Genomic DNA, 19,691 nt, shown 5'->3' with positions numbered 1-19,691 from the left:
TGGCTTTTTCATGATCCAGCTCACAAGAGGCCCACAGGTGTTGAGCCCTGCTTGTTCTGGTCTGCCCTGATACCAGCTCATGCTCTCCAGTGGGAGTGGCTGTCCAGCAGGGGATTCCTCCACATTCCCCCTGCTGGCTTAGCCCCCTCCATCTCTGGTTCTCACGTGTGCTGGTTGGGCATTGCAGCCCAGTCTGGTGTGACCCACCTCACCTTGGCATTTGCCAGTGGGTGCTGTAGCTTGGCCCGGCCCAGCCAACCCCCAATTTCAGCTCACATTGGTTAGGGTTACAGCCTAGTCCAGTGCAGCAGGCATCCAATCCCAGCCATAATGTGCTTTGGTATATGTTGTGACCAAAACCTGGCCCAACCCACACTCTGTTCTGGTGCTCGGATTCACCAGCTGGTTATATGAACTGCTTCAGCCTGGTTTGTCCCCGATCTATGCCAAACGTATGCCGATGGGTATCTTTCTCTGGCCTGGTCTGGGTTGCTTCCTATCATGATTCTTGCGCTTACCTGCAGGGACTGTGTCCCAATAGAGGAGTTTCCCAAGCTTCTCCATCAGAACCTCTCCCTGTGCCAGATCTTGCACATACCAGAGGGTTCATGGGCCAGTCCTACTTAGTCCACCTCCTGTTCTGGCAGTAACAGTGGCCTTTCCTGACTGGCCTTCAATGCATTCCGGTTCTTACTGTTGGATGTTTCAGCCAAGCCAAGATTCGTTCATACCCAGGCACTGCTCACACATGGTTCAGTAGGGGCAGAGACCTAGCCTAGTCCATCCTATATCTACCCTGGTTCTCCAGAGCCTCAGATGGTGCTGCAGTCTTGCCCATCTAGGTGCGCCCAGCCCCCAGTTCACACATGTGCCAAGGGATACTGCAGTTATCTATCCAGACCAGAATGCAGCCCCCACTCTGGCCCCTGTACTCACCAGTGGGAACCCCAACCCAGCAACGGCGTACTCTCATAGCTCCCCAACCAGGCCTATTCCCAGCCCTACATTACACACATGCCAGTGGTTGCTCTGATCCAGTTGGCCTAGCCCCTCACCTGTTTCAGCCTTTGCCTTCGATGCTGTGGCCTAATATCCGTGGCTTATGTAGACCAGTCGGTGTAAGAACCTAGTTCAGCATGATATGTGCTCCATCCTGATTTCTGTTCTTTCTTGTGAGTTGAGGTTTGCTTGGCCCTGCCCGATCTGTCCCCTTCCAGTTGCAGCTCGGCCCATCCCACAATCCTGTTTTAGGATGCACATTAGGGTGACGCTGCCTTGACCTGCCCAGACTGTTGTAGGTTCCTTTACCCGTGAATGATGGCAGTTCCCATGGTCTCATCTAGCTCAGCCCGTCACCACCACAACTCTTGAGCTAACCAACAGGACTTACATTTCCTCAAGATTGGGCCCACACATCCCCCACAGAATCTACTCCCGGACCTGGGTCTCTCACATCCTGGTTAGTGTCTTGACCCTACCAAGTGTGACCCATCCCCTGTTTCACCTCTCAGTCAGGTATTGGTACCTAGCCTTGCCAGACATGCCCCCAACCATAGCTTTCATGTGGATTGGTGTGTTGCAGTCAGTGATGCTCTACGCTAACAGCCCATCTCAGGATTCCCATGTGTGCTGGTAAATCAGTCTGGTGGAAATAGATCTTATGGACTCTCCCCTCCAAACCACTAGGTCTCAGTCCCCATGCTAGCCAGTAAGTTCCATGACCTTGTCACTGAAAGTCACACAGGATTTACCCCTCACCTAAACCCACATTGGCCTTGGTAGCAATTACATACCCTAAAAACCCTAGAGCTTGCTGCCGTGCAGTCAGCTGGCAGAGCTCAAAGCCTAGGACTCTCACCACATAGCAACAGTGCCCATGGGTTGAGTCCCAGCATTGGGTCCGACCTGGCCCAGGTACTCTCCACAAATGGGTCACCACCACTGCAGAGGGCTGCTGTCACTTGAGTCGCCAAGTTCGAACTCCCACCCCCTAGTTTCCTGCTGCCACAAGGTGGTAGCTGCAGGGCAGGGTTAGAGGCCTAATCCTGTCCCAGGATTCCCTCAGGCGTACTCACCATGGGGGTAGAAATATCTCACCAGCCTCCCAGCAGCCAGGACTCTTACTGTGTGGCGATGGTGCCCATGGGTCAAGTCCCAGGCAGGGTTCCACTGGTTCTTAAGCACACCCTGAAAGTGATCACTCATGTTGGAAATAAGTTCTTTACCCCCTGGAGAGGAGACAGACCCCAGAAGGATAATATTCTAAGAAATTATGTCACAACCTCTGCCTGAAAACAATGTGGAAAACTATTTATGTTTCCAGCACAGAGCAAAACAACAAATACAGCCAAACTAAAGAATAGTTGCTGTTAAACACATAACCATAACAGCATCTCATTTCAATAAATTAAATGGCTGAGAACAATGCTCTAAAAAGAAGATTCACAAGCTTGCTTTTAAATCTATTTTCCTTAGTATTTCATTTCTATTTAACACAAGCTGAGACATAACAATTCTATTGGAGAAACTTACGGAAGCAGCTAGTGCTCGATTCAGATTATACATGATAACAAGAAAAATTAACCAGACACAAAAAGCACACCAAGTTTTCCACATATCTCAAACAGCTAGTGCCCTCCAGTCCCTAATCCTCTCTTCAGATGCAGTGACATCAATTTCTCACAAAATGTCACATATCATCTATGCATCTATTAGCATCTACATGTCAGAATATTACAGATAATGTGCTGTATCCCTACTTTGTTAGGCTTAGCAGTTTGCCTGGAGACTTCCTGTATGAACATATGGAGTTCCATATACTGATATCTTATGGCCTTCCGCTGTATGAATGATATAGTGTTTATTTAACCAGTTCCTGGTCAATTAATATTTTTAAAGATGGTTATTTTTATTGAAAAGTCAGATATACAGAGAGAACGAGAGACAGAGAGGAAGATCTTCCGTCCTATGATTCATTTCCCAAGTGGCTGCAACAACCAGAACTGAGCTGATCCGAAGCAGGAGCCAGGAGTTTCTTCCAGATCTCCCACATGGGTGCAGGGTCCCAAGGCTTTGGGCCATCCTAGACTTCTTTTCCAGGCCACGATTAGGGAGCTGGATAGGAAGCAGGGCTGCCGGGATTAGAACCAGCACCCATATGGGAACCCGGCACATTCAAGGTGAGGACTTTGGCTGTTAGGCTATCATGCTGGGCCCTGAATACCTGAGCTTTCATCCAGCTACTTTTATAATAAATGCTATGCCCAACACTTTGCACACATAAATGACAATACCCTCTCGTAGTCCATTCAGTCGCTAGAGCAAAATCCTTTGAACAGGGTAGCCTAAAACAACACCAGTCTATCTCTTAGACTCCTAGAGACCCAGAAGGCTAAGATCAAGGCACAAAAAGACTCAGGGTCCAGTGGGGGCCTGTTTCATAGATGGGTGTTGTGAGGAGTGGTTCAAATATCAGTCATGGAGACTGAAACCATGCCATCTTGGACCCGCCGTCATTTCCTGCTTCCCCTTCCCCACAGCCCGTGAAATTCGCGCCATTCTGGTTATTATCCAATCAGAAGTAACCCGGCGCCTATCCTGAGAATCCTACTCTCCAATCTCTCCAGCCCCTCCCCCTAGTCTTCACCCACCTACCTGTGGCTCAGATAATCTCAGTCACGAGTCCCTGGGGCCAGCACAGCGCCCACACAGCCCCTTCCTCTCCTTCCCCCCTCTCTCTTCCCTCCTTTCCTACTTGGCTCTCCCCCGTCCCCACCATCCTGCCCCTTCCCCTGCCCTGGCAGCTCCCATCCTGCCACCATGGCAGAAAATGTGTCCCTTCCAGTTTTCTCCCCCTCCACCCCTGCTCCCGTTCATACCCTGCTGGAATAAAGACCCTACTAAGCACCTTGTTGCATCTGGGGCTTTGGCTTGCAGTAAACTAACTAGTAAACTAGTAAACTAGCCAAGTGAAAAGAGGACTGGGCTGCGGGAATTAGCTACACATAACAACGTAAGAACTTTAAGTGCATTTAAAACCTCACAGGTGTCTCACTGTGTTCTCCCCTGGTGACAAGGGCAAGAGGTCTGTGTTAGCTTTTACATGCAACTAATTTCACACAGCCAACTCCTCCTTTTGGGCTAAGTTTGCCAGACGCAGCGAGGTACCTAGGGGGTGCTTTTATTCCAGCAAGGTAAGGACAGGAGCGGAGGCAGAGGGAAGGAGAGAAAAGCAGAACATCTCCTGCCTCAGTGGCAGGAGGGGGCTGCAAGGCAAGGTGAAAGGGGAAGCATGCCAAGGGAGAAGACAGACACACACCACAGTATGCCTGTTTTGTGGCAGGGGCAGAAGTCACAAGGCCGTGAGGGATTGCAGGATGGAGTAGTCGGAGCTGTAGGGGATCCGTAGGTGGGTGGGGAACAGGGGGACGGGTTGTGAAGGAGGTGTGGTGCCTTAAGGTTACAGCATATTGGTGAGGGAGCAGACTTACTAGGTTACAGTGGATTGGTGGGCAATCAGAACAGCTCAAAATATGCGAGTGGCAGAAAGGGGAAGTAGACATCCAAAACAGTAGAGTCCAAAATGGCAAGCGCCTTCAGGGCTAAGGGTTTGAGTCACTTCACACAGAGTTCTACTCTTCTCATCATCTCTCCTGAAGTGTTTAACTGCCTAACATGACCTTGGAGGTTGAGATTTTAACATCTGAATCTGGCATGGACATTAACATCCAAATGATAGCACACAGAGTAAATTCAGCAAATTAGGATTATTAGATCAAAAAGGTTGTCCATTTTATGATGGTAAATTGCCCTAAAAAAAAAAAGAAAAAAAGATTGTGCTCATTCACATTTCCTCCCATTGTGTTGCAAATGAGGGGAGATTTAGCATCCTTGTTAGAGGAAGAGGGAAATAGGAAGAGTGGAGGTCCGCGTAGGGGCAGGATGGATCCAGTGTGCCCACAAAGCCTACAAAGTAGGAAGGGGACTGAAAAAAAGACAGGAAACGTTGAATTTCAGGGGGGTATGATTTAAATCAGATTACATTTATAAAAAGGAAATACAGACCATTTGTCTTTTAATTTTTTAAAAAATGTGCATCATTGTTGAAAGCAAAAATAATGGCATTGTCAGGGTGGGAATTCAATGTGCAGAGTTTCTCATGTCGAGGAAATTACATATAAAAGGATCTATCAAGTTCAGAGTTCTTCATATTTTACTTGGAATGATAAAATGTTAATTTTCACTAGGTTACTAAAGGTATGACTACATATTATAAACCCTAGAACAACCAGCAAAAAGAAAACAGTAAACATTTAATAAAAAGGCCAATAGATTTTTTTAAATGGAATACTCAAAATTTCAAAACTCCTAAAGAAGGCAGGAACGGGGGAATGGAAACAAAACAAAACAATGAATACTGGAACTAAAACAAAATCATCCCAGTAATTATGTTCAATGCAAGTGGTTTAAACACACTCATATAAAAAGATTATCATGGGCCTGGCATGGTAGCCTAGTGGCTAAAGATCTCGACTTGCACATGCTGGGATCCCATATGGGTGCCAATTCACATCCTGGTGGCCCCACTTCCCATCCAGCTCCCTGCTTGTGGCCTGGAAGGCAGTGAAGGACAGCCTAAGGCCTTGAGACCCCGCACCTGCATGGGAGACCCAAAAGAAGCTCCTGGCTTCAGTTCTGCTCAGCTGAGCCTTTGTGGCAACTTCCACAGCAGACCAAAGATCTTTCTCTCTGTCTCTCCTCCTCTCTGTGTATCTGCCTTTCCAATAAATAAATAAATAAAAATTTTAAAAAGATAATCATGCGGGATAAAAAATAAGATTCAACTATACACTGTTCACAAGAAATCCACTCTAAATCTAACAACGCAGATGCAAGTGTGTTCAAACTAGAGGACAGAGAAGTTGTAGAAGAGGTCACTCCTACTCCTATGAAAAGAACTGAAGACAAGAATTTGCTTGGAACCAGAGGGGAATTGGGGTTGCAGGTCCAACCAAACCCACTGAGGTTGAGAGAAAGGGTAAATATATAGAATTGCAGCCAAGGTGTGCCCACTGGCAACAGATGGGCCTGGAGACATGCCCCGAGCGAAAGACTACACCCACACATTACCTGGGGTGGGAAAAGGCCAATGATCCCACTGCAGCTCCTTGTAGCTTTCTCTCACTGCAGGGATGTGAGGAAAATCCAAGGACAACAGCTCCCTGAAAGACTGAAAGGTAATCAGAGATTATAGAATGCTTTCTGTTTCCACACCCAACTATCCATCAACAGGGTTTTGGCAAAATACAAGCATATTACAGCTGACAGGGCTGCGAAATGCAGTTCTAGTTAAAGAGTTCTTATGGAAATCCAAAGACAATAAGAAAAATAAAAACAAGGACGCCAAGAAAAATTGATATCTCTGATACCCACACAGAATCAGTAAACACTAACAGGGGGAAAAAACAACAACAACAAAACAAACTTGACTTTAAAAGCTTATTTTTCCCGAGATCCTTTTACTTAACTCATCATGTCTGGCTTTCAACAACAACCGCATGTATGTATGTATGTATGTATGTGTATACATATATACATATACACAATGTTAGAACATAATAAAAAAGCAATGTCAAAGCAAATATCAGAATAAGACTCTGAGGGCTAGCACTGTAGCATAGCAAGTAAAGCCACTGCCTGCGATGCCAACATCCAGTCTGGGTGCTGATTAGTGTCCCTGCTGCTCCACTTCTGATCCAACTCCTTGCTAATGGCCTGGAAAAGCAATAGATGATGGTCCAAGTACTTGGGCCTTGTCACCCATGTGGGAGATCCAGAAGAAGCTCCTTGCATCTGCCTGTCCCACTTCTGGGCATTGCAGCCATCAGAGGAGTAAACCCGAAAATGGAAGTTATCTTGATATCTGTATCTCCCTTTCTCTATGTAACTCTTTCAGATAAATAAACATGACTCTGATCAAAGTGACAGCAGAAATTCCAATTAAAAAATATGAGCAAAAGATTTAAATCAACATATGACCTAAGCATAACATACTCAATACCATTAATTATTAGAGAAATGCAAACATATGACCTTATACACAATGAGATACAAGTTTATGAATAACGAAATGGCTAAAATGAGTAAGACTGAACACATCAAATGCTGGCAAGACTGTAGGTCAACTGCAATTCTTATTTATTGCTAGAAGGAACTTAGAATGATACTGCTTTGCAAACAGCCTGATAACTTCTAAAATTGTCAACTATATTCCAAGTATATGATTCAGACTTCCCACTCTAAAGTATCTCACCAGAGAAAATGAAAGCACATTTCCACAAAAAGTACCTGTACCTGAATGTTGACAGCTGTTCACAGCAGTCTATCCCAGAATAACTCAAGTATCTACCAACAGGTAAATGGATGAAATATGCTACATCCATACAATAAAATATTATTCTGCAGTAAAATGTGCATTATGGATGAATTGCAAAATAATTGTGCTAGAGTTTGATATTGTGGCACACAGGCTACCTTCTGCTTACAGTGCGAGCATCTCACCCACCTCCTAGCACCAGTTTGTGTCCCAGTTGCTCCACTTCCAAGCCAGTTTCCTGTTGATGTGCCTGGGAAAGCAGATGACCCAAGTATGTGGATCCCTCATATCCACAAAGGAGACTAGGATGGAGTTGCAGGCTTCTGGCTTTGACCCGGCCTAGGCCCAGCCATTGCAGTCATTTGGGGAGTGAACCAGCAGAAACAAAATCTGATGCTCTCCTACTCTGTCACTTCGTTTTTCATATGTTTATAAAAATGTTGAGCAAAAAGGGCACAATAAACCCTGAATCAAAGGAGTCCATGATCCAAAATGTAAATTAAAGATGGAGGGAGGACTCACAAAAAGGCACAAGAAATCTTTGAAAGATAATATTTGTAAGTCAGTTATACAGAGAAGAGACAGGGACAGATAAGGAAAGGTGAGAGAGAGAGATAATATGTCAACCTCTGTTTCACTCCCCTAATGACTGCAACATTCTGGACCACAGCAGCCCAAAACCAGGAGCCAGGAGCTTCTTCTGAGTCGCCTTTGCAGGTGGCAATCTTCACTGCATTCCCAGGAACATTGGCAGGGAGCAGAATGGGAAGTGCAGCAGTTAGGACTCGAAGAAGCATCCATATGGGATGATGCCAGTTTCACAGACAGCAGCTATTACCAGCTACACCACAAGGCCTGCCCCAATGATGATCGATACATTCATAGTGATTGAGACCATGGTTTCACAGATGTCTGTCAAAACTATTCAAACTACACACTTGGGATAGATAAACCATGTTTCATGTCAATTTTTCCAATATGCTCTGAAAAAAATCCACTAATTAAAAAAATCAGCTGTAGAACATATATTAAATAAACTTCTAGCATATAATGAGCAATATTCTTCAAAATACGACTCTCTCCTGAACAGTGAGATCCATTTTTATCTTGGATTTCCTTCTCATCAGATAGATGTTCTGAGATACTCGTGATAGCTTAGCTTCCAGCCCAATGTCCTGCCACTGACCCAGGTCTTTCGTTTTTCAATGTCTCCCTGTCACTTCAGCTCACACCCTTGAACGTGTAAATCTCCTAGCTGATCTCTAACAATGCCCAGCGAGGTTATTCCCTATTCTGCACTGACTTTTAGATACAGTGAATGCTCGATCTTTAAGGAACGGAAAAATGAATGTGAACCATCAGTTGCATGAGTATTGGTCTTACTTTGCTAAACTCTTTCGGAGTAAAAAGATAGATTGCTTTCCTGGATCAGAAATTCCGCATTATAAATCTGTGAAATCCCCCTAAATTCGATGTAATCCTGAGTTTATAATAGTTAGGCTGCCTCAAATCTAACTAAAACATTCCTGACAATAAAAAAATTTGCTTTTCTATCCAGAAATAGATATTAATGGAACTGGGTCTCAGAAATGATTCTCAGAGGAAGGCTCAGAGTGTAGAAGCCACTGAGAGTAAAGAAACAAGCTAAGGGGAATAATGGTGAAGACGCACATGCAGCAGTAACGGTGGGAATGAGGACAAGAAACAGAGATGTAGTTCAACAGGTTAAGCCACAGCCTGTGATGCCAGAATCTCATATGGGTGACAGTTCAAATCCCAGCTGCTCACTTCTAACCCAGCTCCCTGCTAATGCATCTGGGAAAGCAAGTACTTGGAAGATAGTCCAAGTACTTGGGCTTCTAGACACACGCAGGAGACCAGACTGAAGCTCTTGGCTGTGGCCAAGCAACACTGCTCCCTTTCTAGTTGAGCATTTCCAAAGTGTCAATTTGAATGTTTTTTCTTGCCCATGGGCTTTACAAGACATCAGGATTTCTGCCCGAGTCTCTGGAGAATCCACTTCCAAGCTCTGTCCTGGGGCTGTTGGCTGGAGGTCTCAGTTACTAATCTCAAACACTCCCATACGGCGGCTTACAACTTCATTCCTTAGAGTGAGTAACTGGGGAGCATGCAATGAAGACAGAAGCCACAGTGTCTTTCATAATCAACCTTAGCAAGAGACATACTCTCACATCTGCCATATGCTGCTGATTCCATAGACCAAGCCTGGTAGAAAGGGATCACACAAGGGTCAAATGTACCTTGAAGGCACATAGATCTTTAGAACCCAGCACAGTACAAGCACGCAGTGAACACTGACTTCCTCAAATGTCCAGCTGCACCACCACCTATAGAGAAAAGAAATCAGGGGGCAGAGTTTCAGGTCCAAAAGGCCACAGCAAAGGATGTAACCATATTAGTGGTTCCCTAGAGGGAACACATAGAGTGGATGCTGTGAACCAAATCTAGCATGAGGGATGCAAACACTGAAATTTAAAAAAAAACAAAAACAATAGAACTTGGGCCAAGCATCTAGCATAGTAGGTTGACTCCATCTGCAGCACTGGCATCCCATATGGATGCTGGCTCATGTTCCAGGTGCTCCACTTCCAATCCAGCTCCCTGTTTAAGATCTGGGAAAGTATCTGAAAATCATCCAAGAATTGCACCTGCATGGCAGACCTGAAAGCTCCTAGTTCCTGACTTCAGATAGGCTCATATTCAGCCTTTGTGGGGAAAGCAAACAGAAGGTTTTTGTCTGCCTTCTCTCTTTAACTCTGTCTTTTAAATAGATAAATAGATCAACATTTTTAAAATAAGAATACAGTAAGAAAAAATTAAGCAGCCCAACTCCGTTATGGTCAGAACCAGAAAAGAATGTCATCAAAGTTAAGAGAGGAGTCAGATTTAAACAGGCAGCAGTCAGGAGCCTCGCATGCTACACAAAGGCCCAATAAGAAGCATCCCAAGGGTCTGACGCTGCAGCCTAGCAACTAAAGTCCTCGCCTTGAACGTGCTGGAATCCCATATGGGTGACAGTTCTAATTCCAGCGGCCCCAATTCCCATCCAGCTTCCTGCTTGTGGCCTGGGAAAGCAGCTGAGGACGACCCAAAGCCTTGGGACCCTGCACTCGTGTGGGAGACCTGGAAGAAGCTCCTGGCTCCTAGCTTTGGATTGGCTCATCTCATCTCTGGCCACTGGGGTTACTTGGGGAGTGAATCATAGGATGGAAGATCTTCCTCTCTGTTTCTCCTCCTCTCTGTATATCTGACTTTGCAATAAAAATAAATAAAATCCTACCAAAAAAAGCATCCCAAAAGTGCTTCATTAGTCAAAGGCCATCTAAGAGAATGGTTAAATTCAACCTGGCGTTACTTGATCAAAAACTAAATGAGGGGGCTTGCATTGCGGTACAGGTAACTAAGCTGTCACCTCAACACCAGCATCTCACATCCACATCACAGTACCTGTTCTAGTCCCACCTGTCCCACCTGTCTCTGCTTCTAATCCAGCTCACTGCTATCGTGCCTAGGGAGGCAATGGAGGATCATCCAAGTACCTGGACTCTTACCACTGATGGCGTTCCAGGCTCCTGACTTGGACCTGAATCAGCCCCGGCTACTAAAGCTATTTAGGAAGTAAGCTAGCAGATGAAAAATCTCTCTTTCTCTTTCTCACTCACTTTGCCTTTTAAATAAATCCTTACAGAATAAAGGAATGAAGAAGATGTGAACAATTACAGAGAGTAATTAAACAAAACTCAACAGTCAAATGAAGGAGATAAAGATATTGCAAAAGCAAATATCATATTCATTACCATAATGAAGTACTTGAGGCTGGGCATTTTATAAAGAAAAGATGCATCTTTAACGCACAGTTTTGGAGGGTCAATGATACTGAAGTAGCTCTAATAAGGACCTTATGAAGGATGACTTCAAGTCAAAACAGTAGGAAACACATGAGGGGGAGAGATTACATGAGCAGTAAGGAAACCCAAGAGAGGGAAAGGGCTTACCCTTATTGTAACAAATCATTCACAAGACCAAACTCGGGATCCCGTGACAAGCATCTCAATCCCTTCCTATGGTCCCTTGGACTCCCACCTCTAACAGTTGTACCACCTCTTAACACCATCACACTGAGAACAAAGCACCCAGCACACGCACACCACAAACTATGCAAACCATAGCATGAAGGAACTAATCCTCACCTAGGGCTGGGTTCTGTTATGTGCATTACAGTGCTGTGGCCAGACAGGAGCCACGTGACATGTTATTGCTGTCATTGCATGAATGGAGAAACTGAAGCTTGGGTTAAGAAGCTTGCTAAGTCACATAGCAGTAAGATAAGCAGGGAATTGGCTTGATGAGAAAGCAACAGAAGCAGTTTGGCAGACAACATAAAGATTATTTGGGCCACCAGGCATCTTTCTTTAGAAACACCTATAGAAGAACTATTATAGAATATTACATCTTTTCTACATTCCTCCCATCCATTGCAGGTAACCCAGGAGTAGATAAGTAATCAAAAGTTACAAACTACTTTGTGTCCTACACTGGTTCTAGCATGATACTGGATTTCTAATGGGATGTTTTTTCCTGAACAATAATGGTGTCACTAGTATCCTTCTTGCAATTGTTTTTTTCTTTTTTTCAACAAGTAATCTAAGCATCAGCATGGGTGAAGAGATGACCTAAGATTTTTGCAATCTAAGACATCTAAACTTAATTCTGTGATTTTCATTTAAACTCTCAGAGAAACAGTTGTGCTGATTTTTGTAGAACTGAGAAGCAGCTTGGAGTTTTTGCATTCACCTTACCCAGGAAGGAAAGCCTAGCAGAGTATAAAACCAATACAGCAGAGATCAGGGCTGTGAGATGGAGCCAGACCCTAAAGGCATCACCTGAGCCCCTGTATCCACCCTCCTATGGCCGACTCTCCCATCCCTGCAATGTGTAAGTTCCCTTTGAAGCCAATTCAGAGTTGAATATTCTGTGGATATCTTTCTCGTGGTAAGGGATAACTGGAACAGCTTTACAGGTTGAAAGACAGCCACTAAGTAAGAAATTGCTGGAGAGAGAATTTACGAACCACTTTATTTGTTTATACTCTCATATTTATCTAACTTTGGAGTAATACAGGATGCCTTATATTTCATTCATATTTTATGAACATCCCCATGGCCAGCCAGAGAAAAATTCTGAGGCATAGAACAAGCTCCACACCCAAAGAATGGTCGCATGCCACAGTTTCTATGCTAAAAGCAAAAATCATCTTTGAGCTCTTTTTTTTTAAGTTCTACAACTCCCTCACCCCATGAGTTTATCTGGTTCCACACTGAGGCTTCAAGAATTAGCTCAATGGTGCCCAGCTCTGAAAGACTGTCCCCTCAATTTTTCCTCAAATCAATCCTACTCTCAACTAAACAAGAGGCATCCCACTGACATCCCATGTTTCATATGCATAGGACCAGAACTCTTTTCACAACCTCCGTGGAGTCACTTGATTGTCCAACAACAAGGTCCCCTCCAGACTCTGATGAGTTCATTAAATCATAATGCAGCCTCTGTCAGTGCAAGGAAATGAGTGTTGGGACCAAACTAGGTTACCGCAACTCTCCCAGACACCTTCTCTTGAACTCCACGTGTACTAATGCAAGAGTCTGTAATTTGCTGCTCTGAAATAATGAACAGCTATTGAAGAAACACTTTTTTGTTAGTATCTAGGGTCTGCTTTCATTAGCAGCCTTTCGGTCTGGCTATACTTATCAAGCTTTGAAGCTAAAGGAAAAATAAATTGCACCTAATTTACATGAAGATAGAAGCTTAGGAAAAATGCTTTCATCTGACTGCACGTAGCATTGTGGAAAGAGAGGGACTGGCACGTACTTAGCAATTATTTTATTGATGGCTCCCATTTATTTAAAAAAAAATCCCCTTTACAACATTTCTGAGTTTTTGCTTCTACTAACTGTGCTGCTGAAAGTAAGAACTGGTGAGAAAAGAAAATGGGCTCTACTTTTTTTTATTTGCCTGTGGGTTGTCTTTTCAGAAAATCCCTGTATATAAATAGGTCTTCAAAAGTTCTATAGAAAATGGGTATAATGAAAAAAAATGCATGAATTTTGAAATTTTTTGAACCAACATAAACTAATCTCTTAGGTCTATTTTCCATGCATTGTTGGGCTAACGGTTTGTTCATCTGATGGGCTGAAACCGCCTTTGGTTTCTTGCCACGTCAGTAGAAACACTTGCTCATCAAAAACAGCAAGTCAGCTAAGAAGACAGAGGGCATGGTTTTCAGTAACACCACTGAAGCAGCACGACACCATTTCTCCTGTACTCCATTGGCCTGAAAACATCACTAGGACTTTGCAGAAGGGGAGAGGACTGACTGTACAAGAACCATCCCACACGGAAGCGCGGAGGACTGGCTGGATGAGGATGTGAGTACCAGGAGGTGGGAGATCATTGGGGCCCTTTACAAGTCAGTTTACTGTAGTGAGACTATATATGTGCAAGACAAGATTCAACCAGGCCCCCACCAAGATCACACAGCACAGGACCGAGAATTGGGAAAGCCAGACTGGAAGAGGCCCAAATATTCAGAAATCTAATAGTGCACGGGCAAATAGCCATGGATCAAAGCCGAGTGGAAGTCACAAGAAAAAATAGAAAACAATTTGAGCGGAGTAGCAATAAACATATATAAGATTGTGGGGTCACATCTAATGCTAAAATAAAGGAAAAGTTATAACTTTAAATGCTTTTTATGAGAGAAGAAAGATATTAAATCAATGGCATAATTTGACAACTAAAAAAAGAAAAAAAGATAGCAAACTAAACCTAAAATAACCAAAGATGAATACACATAAGATGAAAAAGTTAGACAACATAGAAAATTAATCAAATGTAAAATAGAACAGACTGTAATGAATGGACATCTAGCAAATCTAATCAGAAGAAAAACAGAGAAAACTCAAATTATCCATATCCACACAGAAAAGGGGCAAACCACCACAAAGGGCATGACCTCCAAAGCAAACCAAGTGCATAATATGAATACCTTCACGGTGATCTGTCCAGTAAATTAGAGAAAGCAGACAGATTTCCTGGCAAACTCAACATATCAAGCAACATTTCCTGTGACAGGAGCTCCTGGAGTCCCTGCTTGGAACCCAATGCAGGGAAGGGCCCACTGGAGTCAGCACTGAGGGAGGAGCTCGAGAACCGAAGGAAATGACAGCCAACTCAGGTCTGCAGGAAATGCCACCACAGTGGCTCAGATCCACTAGAAAGAAAGAAGAGCACCCACAGTGGATGGAGAGAAAAAAACAGACATTATTTGACTGCTTAAAGCAAAAACTATAGCTTGGTAAGCTAAGATTTATACAGCTATTTTATGATTCTATTGACATGAAATGCCCAGAAAAGGCAAATCCATGGAAATGGAAAGCCTATTCAAGGTGGCTAGGGCTTGGGAGAGGGAGGGTGGGAAAGACTACTGACGGGCCTGGGCTTTGTTTCAGGGTGATGGAAATGTCTGGATGCAGTGTTATGGTTGTACAATTCTGAGGACCATAAAAAAAATCACTAAAATTGGACACTTTAAAAAGTGAGGAATATAGTTCAAAAGTATATTATTTCAAAAATGTCAATAGATGAGATATACATGAAAAAATAGCAAAAAGAAAGGTGGGAAATGCAAATGTGCCATTATAGAGTTCTTCATTTTTTCCTGAAGTGAATTAGTATAAAAATCTGATAAGGCTCCATGGTAAGTTAAAAATGTTTGGCAGAATCCTAGAGCAGCCAATAAAAGGCAGGGCCAGCACTGTGGCTCAGCGAGGTAAGTTACCACTTGTGACCCCAGCATCCTGTTTCACAGCCCTGGCTCTAGTGCCAACTGCTACACATACAACCTCATTACCTGTTCATGTACCTGGGAAGGCAGCCAAAGCCCGTACCACCCCCTCCACCCCCGTGGGAGATCTAGATGGAGTTTCAGGCTCCTGACTTCAGCCTGGCTAAAGTCCTCGCCTTGAACGCCCCGGGATCCCATATGGGCGCTGGTTCCAATTCCGGCAGCTCCACTTCCCATCCAGCTCCCTGCTTGTGGCCTGGGAAAGCAGTCGAGGATGACCCAAAGCTTTGGGACCCTGTACTCGTGTGCGAGACCCGGAGGAGGTTCCTGGTTCCCGGCTTTGGATTGGCGCAGCACCAGCCGTAGTGGTCACTTGGGGAGTGAATCATCGGACGGAGTATCTTCCTCTCTGTCTCTCCTCCTCTCTCTGTATATCTAACTTTGTAATAAAAATAATAAATCTTTTTTTTAAAAAAGCATATATATATATATATCTATGACTCTCAAATAGATAATTTTTAAATTTTTTTAAAGATTTATTATTTTTATTACAAAGTCAGATATACAGAGAAGAGGAGAGACAGAGGGGAAGATTTTCCGTCCAATGATTCACTCCCCAAGTGAGCCGCAACGGGCCGGTGCGTGCCGTTCCGAAGCTGGGAACCAGGAACCTCTTCCAGGTCTCCCACACGGGTCCAGTGTCCCAATGCATTGGGCCGTCCTCGACTGCTTTCCCAGGTCACAAGCAGGGAGCTGGATGGGAAGTGGAGCTGCTGGGATTAGAACCGGCGTCCATATGGGACACCGGCGTGCTCAAGGTGAGGATTTTAGTTGCTACGCCACGCCGCCGGCCCGATAATTTTTTTTAAGTAAAGGAATTTATGGTTAGAAAGGCAAAGCCAAAAGTGCCTGCTTCCAATCACGATGAAGCACAAAGGCTGGCCTTTTATTCATCAGGAAATGGAACCCAATCAGGAAAACAATTGTTTTCAGACCTTGGCAGCCTGCAGCCAGGACCACAAGCCACAAGAAAAGAGAAACAACCTTCCAACCCTATACTGATCCTAGCTTTTTGCCTCAGCCAACTTCTAGGTCATGGGTGATCTCCATGAAATGGAGATATTGCAGATTAGAGTCTAGGGAGAACAAAGAAGCTGGCGCTTGTGGATCTGCAGACAAGAAGATCCATAAATTTGCTTATAGTCTGCTTGCGTCTTTGAGGAGTGCTGGGCTGTGCGTGCACAGGGTGAAATTTCACAAGGCAGACACAAAAGAGAGCTATAAACATAAACATGAGATGATAAACATGAAGCAATAGGGAACTATAAACACCAAATGCCCCCGAGCTCACACATGGCGAAAGAGCAGGGTTCTGGCCAACCAGCACGAAGAGTCACGTGACGGCCCAGAGAATTCCTCAGCATCCCAGGATGTGGTCTCCTCCACAGTGCCCCAGGGAATAGCGAAATATTTCCACTAAAGACAGAAGAGCCAAATCAGAGAGAAGGCCGGATATCCTTCGCAACAATCACTTTCCATTGTCACTCATGACATACACAAAAAGAAGAAAGGGACAAGATTTCCAAAACTGAGATGGAAAATTCAAAAGAATTAACTGGAAATGTATAAGCTCAATGAGTATGGATCACAGATCCATTATTTCCATTGTTCAGACTCCACAGGAATGCTGTTCAAAAACCGCAGAACATTTAGGATTGCAACGCATTTTAGGGATAATTTCATGCTCCCCAATATCTTCTTATAATTTCCAGATGCCTTTGATCTATTCCCAAAACAGAAACAAAACCATTTTTAAATTGCTTTTCTATACCAATAAGATAGTACAAAAATAAGAGGTGCCCATAGAGGCCAAAAATTATGATGTTAAGCAAACCAGTGTCTGAAAATTTCACATTTAATGATTCCCCTGAAGAAAAAAAAAATTCTAGCTGCCATACAAAGCATAAAATCAAGTCAGGTCTTTGCATCAAACCAGGAGCCCCCAAAAGGTGACACCCACCATGGAGGAGCAAACTCCACTCCCCCAAAAAAGATATCCCACAGAGATAGATGGGAAGGATATTTGCCCATTTCCTTGAATCCTAACCTTAAGAATTCCCAACCTTAGGTTGGTTTCTCACAGGCTTGTGGCTTCAGTACCTTCTCTGAGCAGCCAGACCAGCCCAAGCTGAGAATGCATTTGAATGTACTTTCCAATAGAGGCGGATCATCAGAGCTGCAGACAGTCTGGACAGAGCAGGCCCAGCTCCTGTGGGGACATGTGCTCTGAACCTGGGCCTCACCGAACAGGGTTCTGGAGCAGCTGTCTGGCCTGGCAGCTAAGACCTCCGAATGCTATACTGGAGTGCCTGACTCCAACTTCCTGTTCATGCAGACTTTGACAGGCAACAGTGATGGCTCAAGTAGCTGGGTTCCTGGTACCCTTGTGGGAAACCTGGAGTAAGTTTCTAGTTTCTGGCTCCTGCCTTGGGCCCAACACTGACTGTTGGGCGTGTGGGAAGTAACACAGCAGATGGAAGCACTCCATACATTCAGTCTCTCTCCTGCCCCTCCTCCCAATAAATAAACAAGCTTAAAGAAAGAAAGAAAAGAAAAGAAAAAAGAGAAGAGAAGAGAAGAGAAGAGAAGAAAAGAAAAGAAAAGAAAAGAAAAGAAAAGAAAAGAAAAGAAAAGAAAAGAAAAGAAAAGAAAAGGAAAGGAAAGGAAAAGGAAAAGAGCAGGAGCCAACACCATGGGGTAGTATGCTAAGCCTCTATCTGCAGCACTGGCATGCCATATGGGAGCCAGTTTGAGTCCTGGCTGCTCCACTTCCAATCCAGCTCCCTGCTCATGACCTGGGAAAGCAGTGAAAGATGGCCCAAGTCCTCGGGCCCCTGTAGCTACATGGAGATTCAGGAGATGCTCCAGGCCTCAGATCAGCTCTGGCTGTTACCGTCTTTTGGGAAATGAACCAGCAGCTGGAAGACACCTCTCTCTCTCTCTCTCTCTCTCTCTCTCTCTCTCTCTCTTTCTCTTCTCTCTATAAGCTCTGCCTTTCAAATAAAAAAAAAAATAGATAACCAAAGTTCCAAGTTCAGTAAGCTTTCACATACACAACGGAAAATAACTATCTCAAATGAATCAGTCTAGGAACAAACAGAACATCACAGATATTAAAATAACCATACACTGAGTATGAAGTCAAAATATCTGATGTGTGTAAAAACAAAAAAAAAAAAAAGAAGAAAAAGGAAAAAGAGGCTGAAGTCATGTTAATGGCACTAGAGTTTTAAAATAACCAAACTGATTTGAAAAGAAGAAACAGAGCTTCTAGATATGACAATTGCATGACTGATTTGGGGAATCCTTTAGAATGTCTGAGGCACCAGGTAGACTCAAATTAAAAATAAATTATTAAATTGGAGGAAGCAGTTGAAGAAATGGGGGTTTGGGGTCTTTAAATTAGCAACTAATTCAGACATGGAACTGTGTGTCCATGACAATTCAGGTAAATGATGAAAAGGTGATCACAGACTGGAAAAAAATGGCTACCACCCAACCAAAAATCTGTTTTCTCCTTCTACAGAGTACAGGAGGCAGTGGTCAGCGTTTTGGCACGGCAGGTTTAGCCATGGCTTGTGATGCATTCATCCCATATGGAGTGTGGGTTTGAGTCCCCGCTGCTCTGCTTCAGATCCAGCTCCCTGATGGTGCACCAGGAAAGACAGCAGAAGATGGCTAAAGTGCAGAGATCCCTGCCCCCCACATGACATCCATTTGGAGTTTGAGGCTGCTGGCTTGACTTATGGGGAATGAATCAATGGATGGAAGATCTCTTTCTCTCTCTCTCTTCCTCCCTCTCTCTTTCTCTCTGTAAATTTGTCATTCAAATAAATGAACAGGACTATACTATTGTAATCATATGGGCAGAAACAATGGAGGGCAAATGGGGAGGGAAGGAGGAAAGGCAGATAGACGGGGAAAGTCCTGTATGTATAAAAGGATATCAAGGGAAATAATATAAATAGTTATTAAAGACAAATAAATAAACAAGTCTTTTTTTTAAAACGGGAGTGGTTGAGACGCCACTGTTCAGACAAAATAAAAATTTCCAAATTCCTTCCCCTTGCCACTACTTGGCCCTGTGGCTAGTTCACTCCCATAAGAAGCAAGGGGAAATTATGCACAAAACATCCAGATTAAGGCTTTTCAAAGATGTCTTCTCGGAGCTGGCCTTTGGCCTAGTGATTAAGATGCCTGTGTCCCACGTCACAGTGCCTGGGTTGGATGCCTAGCTCTGGCTCCTGCCCCAGCTTCCCGCTGATGCAGACCTAGGGGGCAGCAGTGATAACTCGACTGGGTGCCTGCTCCTGGTTTCAGCCCCACTGTGGACACACAGGGATTTAACCAGCAGATGGGTTCTCTCTTGATCTCTTTGGTTCTCAAATGGAT

The sequence above is a fragment of the Ochotona princeps genome, chromosome 9, assembly GCF_030435755.1.
Source record: "Ochotona princeps isolate mOchPri1 chromosome 9, mOchPri1.hap1, whole genome shotgun sequence".
Lineage (NCBI taxonomy): Eukaryota > Metazoa > Chordata > Mammalia > Lagomorpha > Ochotonidae > Ochotona > Ochotona princeps.
Note: the sequence above shows the minus strand (reverse complement) of the source record.